This window comes from Corythoichthys intestinalis, chromosome 14 (assembly GCF_030265065.1).
Source record: "Corythoichthys intestinalis isolate RoL2023-P3 chromosome 14, ASM3026506v1, whole genome shotgun sequence".
Taxonomy (NCBI): Eukaryota; Metazoa; Chordata; class Actinopteri; order Syngnathiformes; family Syngnathidae; genus Corythoichthys; species Corythoichthys intestinalis.
In genome coordinates this window covers 54,507,106-54,512,537 of record NC_080408.1, presented here as the reverse complement: position 1 = coordinate 54,512,537, position 5,432 = coordinate 54,507,106, and the positions used below count along the sequence as shown (strand labels likewise).

Here is a 5,432-nt window from a genome sequence, read left to right as displayed (position 1 = left end):
CAATCATCAAACTTTATTAAAAAAGTGATTTAAGCCTTTTCACAGTGAGATCTATGCGATATGGCCGAGAAATGTAAATTTGATGTTAACTCCCAAACCGCTGCGCAGAAGTCAACCAAACTTCACCCAATAGTGTATTGTATCACATTCTAGTAGTTACATTTAAAAATTTCGTTCTAGGACATTTGGTTTGAGCGCAATCATTAAACTTAATTAAAAAAGTCATTTAAGCCTTTTCACAGTGAGATCTATGCGATATGGCCGAGAAATGTAATTTTGATGTTAACTCCCAAACCGCTGCGCAGAAGTAAACCAAACTTCACCCATTAGTGTATTGTATCACAATCTAGTAGTTACATGTGGAAATTTGGTTCTAGGACATTTGATTTGAGCGCAATCCTCAAACTTAGGTCAAAAAAGCCATTTAAGCCTTTTCACAGTGAGATCTATGCGATATGGCCGAGAAATGTAATTTTGATGTTAACTCCCAAACCGCTGCGCAGAAGTAAACCAAACTTCACCCAATAGTGTATTGTATCACAATCTACTAGTTACATTTGAAAATTTCGTTCTAGGACATTTTGTTTGAGCGCAATCATCAAACTTAATTAAAAAAGTCATTTAAGCCTTTTCACAGTGAGATCTATGCGATATGGCCGAGAAATGTAAATTTGATGTTAACTCCCAAACCGCTGCGCAGAAGTCAACCAAACTTCACCCAATAGTGTATTGTATCACATTCTAGTAGTTACATTTAAAAATTTCGTTCTAGGACATTTGGTTTGAGCGCAATCATTAAACTTAATTTAAAAAGTCATTTAAGCCTTTTCACAGTGAGATCTATGCGATATGGCCGAGAAATGTAATTTTGATGTTAACTCCCAAACCGCTGCGCAGAAGTCAACCAAACTTCACCTATTAGTGTATTGTATCACAATCTAGTAGTTACATGTGGAAATTTGGTTCTAGGACATTTGATTTGAGCGCAATCCTCAAACTTAGGTCAAAAAAGCCATTTAAGCCTTTTCACAGTGAGATCTATGCGATATGGCCGAGAAATGTAATTTTGATGTTAACTCCCAAACCGCTGCGCAGAAGTAAACCAAACTTCACCCAATAGTGTATTGTATCACAATCTAGTAGTTACATTTGAAAATTTTGTTCTAGGACATTTTGTTTGAGCGCAATCATCAAACTTAATTAAAAAAGTCATTTAAGCCTTTTCACAGTGAGATCTATGCGATATGGCCGAGAAATGTAATTTTGATGTTAACTCCCAAACCGCTGCGCAGAAGTCAACCAAACTTCACCCAATAGTGTATTGTATCACAATCTAGTAGTTACATTTGAAAATTTTGTTCTAGGACATTTTGTTTGAGCGCAATCATCAAACTTTATTAAAAAAGTGATTTAAGCCTTTTCACAGTGAGATCTATGCGATATGTATGGGGTCAGATTAGTCTCATAAGTACTCGTACACACATTGTGGGATTCATAAACACATAGCATGCGAAACACACACACATTGTGGGATTCGTACACACATTGTGGGATTCGTAAACACATAGCACGCGAAACACACACACATCGTGGGATTCGTACACACATAGCACGTGAACCACACACATTGTGGGATTCGTAAACACATAGCACGCGAAACACACACACATTGTGGGATTCGTAAACACATAGCACGCGAAACACAAACACATTCACCAAATGTGTGTGTGAATTGTTTTACGCGCATTTGTAACGTGCTTCCAATTACAAATTCCCACTTACGAATGTGTGGATCGTTTTGATACCCGTCATGCGCAACTGAGAAGAACACATGCATTTTTTTAACTGGAGCCCGTCTTCAGCCAATCAGACGTCTTCTTCTTAAACAGCCAATCACAAGGGCTGGGCTGTTTCGTTACGTCACTGCTGTGCGCCTTCAAGTCCGGCTGGAGATTCCTTTTAGACTACGACGCAGTTCATGCGGTTGTCGTGCTGGTGAGTAAATTTCTAAAGTATTTTCTTTTTATAGTGCCTTTTGACCATTAACCTATGTAAGCAATTACATATACACGAAATACTTAATTGGAATATTGTTGATATTGCAAGACAAAAGCGTAACGAAGTTAACGTCTCATGATAAGGAGTAAACACGAGCTTCCTTGCTTCTATTGTTGTTGTTGGAAGGGAGTAATATTTCTAAAGTATATTCATTGTATAGTGCGTTTTGTCCGCTAACCTCTGTAAGCAAATACATATACACGAAAGACTGAATTGGAATATTGATGATATTGCAAGACAAAAGCGTAATGAAGTTAACGTCTAAGCAGTAAACATGTTGGTCGCCAAGGTTTTAATGGCGATTCGGTTATTGTTCAAGAGAGATTTTTTTACATTAAAGCCGGTTCACAGCGTACGGAAGTTAGCATTGTATGATATAAGCATTAAACATTTGGGTCACCTGGGTTTTAATGGAGTTTCGTGCTTGAAATCATACAGAAATTAACCATATCTACAAATGGCTAGTGACCCAATTAAGCCATTATATTTTGAGAAAGCTAAGTCCTATATATATTAAAAATTTTCAAAAAAGCTTAACTGCTAATCATTGTTTTCGGGAGTGTATGTATAAAGTATTTGGAAGTCATTTTTCAAATTTGTCTTTCTGTGCATGTGCTTTACAGTTGGTGTACAACATGGAGAAGAGGTTCCAGGAGATTTTCAATTTTATGTCTAGGGGTGAATTCCCTAATTTATAGTGAATCTCAGAAATGTGCTTTAAGAAGATATATGCAGAAGCTCAAACTGAACGGTGAGTAGGCAAAGTATTTGTGATGTTGCTGTTATTTATAATATATATATATATATATATATATATATATGTGTGTGTGTAGGTGTGTGTGTGTGTGTGTGTGTGTGTGTGTGTATACAGCAATATAATTGTTATTTGTGTGTATTTGTGTTTATATGTGATCCAGTCCCAAACAGAAGCACGATCACTGTTTAATGAAGTACACTCGGCTTCAATTGGTGCACACACAGGCATTGTTAAAACCAGATCCTCAATGTACTCCAGAAATTATTGGGATGGCATGACGGTGGACATTGACTGATGGGTATGTGATGGTTTATTTCTGCATTTTGTCACTAACTAATTTTGGTGAGCTATTTCAGATCTTATTAACCTGACCCGTTTCTCATGACGATTTGTTTTAAGGTCTCTGAATGCGACGGATGTCAGAGGACTGGTAACTCTTTGGCTGTGTGTGACACAGCCATTACAAAGCATTAAGGTATATTTTTATAGTGACCGTGTGTAATCAAATAAAGAAATGTATTTCTGGTTTTTATTACATGCGTGAAAAATTGGAAACAGCTTTGTCTAATGTCACGCATGTATTTAATATTTGGACATGCGTGAAAATTAGGTTTTTATGTGTTCCCTTCATATCAAGGTGGGAGCCATCTACCCAGATTAAGTTAAAAACTTCAAAGATAAAACATGGTGCTCTTCAGATTTTGTAGGAATAGCTGTAAGAGATATGTTCAATATTGGATTTGCCTTTCACAGGTGTCTGCTGTTTGGGAGTTGGTTGGGATAGACCTGACTGGGCCTCTCCCAAAAACCAAGGATGGCTTTCAGTACATTCTTACTGCCACCGATTATTTTTCCAAGTGGGTTGAGGCCTTTCCTTTAAAAACCAAAACAGCATCAGAAGTGGCATAACGGATCTGCTCAATTGTTTATAGACACAGATGCCCCCAAAGAATCCTGTCCGACCAAGGAAGAGAATTTGTCAATTAGGTATCTGAATGCATTAAATTATTTTCACAGTGGGATTTTGGCATTGTTGTTTTCCCCCTTTTTTATTTATTTTTTATTTTTTTAATTGGATTTATTTACAATGTATCAATTTTTCAGCTCAACGATAACCTTTGTGCCCTCCTGTGCATTGAAAGGAGTGTTACAGCTGCATATCATCCTTAGACGAATGGGCTGGATGAGAGGACAAATAGCAACATAAAACGGCAAGTTTTTGTTGTTGTTGGTGTTCTAAAATGTATATCTAATTGTACCCTTCTACTTCGTACAGCTCTTACAAAATTGGTGAACGACCGACAGGATTTGTTTGGTGGTTTGGCCTATTCAGTAGATAATTTTGACCGGATGAATGTGAGAAGAGGAAATACTTGTACATAGTCAGAGAAGGCCCAGCTCCGGGGAATGCTTGCAGTCATACCTGGTTCTAGGCTTTATTCTTTTTTAAGAAGTTGTATTTTTTTATGCTATGCAAGTATTTGATGCATACATGCATATCCTCATTGAAAGGCAGCAGCCAAGTGCTGGATATAGTTTTTCTCAATGCATTTATTTTTTGCCGGAGTATAGTTGTAATGTTGTTACCCCTTTTTTTAACAGGAGCCCATTCACCAACTCTCTGCTGTGGTAGCTGGGAGTCTGCTTTTGGGAAAATTTCAGCCTGTTAGAAAGGTAATCTATTTCATGCCAATATTTAGCTATATTATTTTAACGCCAGTAACGCAAAATAACAATAATTTGGTATTGTATGTTCTTCAGAGGAAATTCCCTGTTGAAAAAAAAGTGTATTTGTCCTGTCCTGTCCTGTATGCGCTCATTGGATTTTAGTGGTTAGTGGGTTTCTTATATTTTCTTAAGACCTACCGATTCTGGAATGTATTATATATAGCTATTAATTTAGCTGATACCATACAGAAGTTAAATTTCATTAGTAAGTTAACTACATAAATCTGTCATTGTGCAGAATTACACAAAGGAACTAACCTTTTATAGATTGTCCACATTTCTAAGAGAACACTGGTGATCAACGATCCCTTGAGTAACGAGGACAAATATGAGCAAAATCTTGCGGAATTGGAGGTAACCGCTTCAGAAAGTTTAAATTCCTAGTATTATGTTAATATGGAAGTTAAAAGTTCAATATTCATGTTCATTGTTTTGCTTATAAAACAATAATTAGGAACTTCTTGAGGTTGGCGGGCCGTGAGTTCCAAATAGAAACTTGGACTACCAAAACTGTGGCCCATAACAAGCAGCAGAACAACAGTAGCTGTGGGGTTTTCACATTAAAGGTAATGATTTTAAGATTTCGGAGTCTCTGCAATAAAACTTTGCTGCTGTTGTTGTTTAGCACTGATATGTAACAGAATGCCTAAAATGCCATTTCAGTTTGCGGAAGAGTATATGGCCAATGGAGATCTCAGGCACAACCAGACCCACCTTCCCGAAGTTCTGAAGGCTCGAGGAGATCTAGCCTGTGCCCTCCTACAGGCTGGGAGTCTGAGATGTCTATTTAAATAAAAAAAAAATGTCTCAAAACTTACTTGGTCTCCTCACTTCACATAATTGAACTCCTGATTGCTCTCAATGTCACTATTTACTTTCAAAGGCATCC

At 37.2% G+C, this 5,432-nt stretch overlaps 1 long non-coding RNA gene across 2 annotated transcripts; it reads left to right on the top strand.

Moving 5' to 3' along the window:
• Positions 1-3,024: 3,024 nt before the first annotated feature.
• LOC130929451 (uncharacterized) lies at positions 3,025-4,019 on the top strand. Of its 2 annotated transcripts, none has more exons than XR_009066894.1 (5): positions 3,025-3,113; positions 3,215-3,290; positions 3,569-3,672; positions 3,748-3,802; positions 3,920-4,019. It is a non-coding gene; the product is annotated as an uncharacterized LOC130929451 (long non-coding RNA). The 2 variants fall into 2 exon arrangements; XR_009066895.1 differs by having other exon boundaries at positions 3,958-3,997.
• Positions 4,020-5,432: the final 1,413 nt, after the last annotated feature.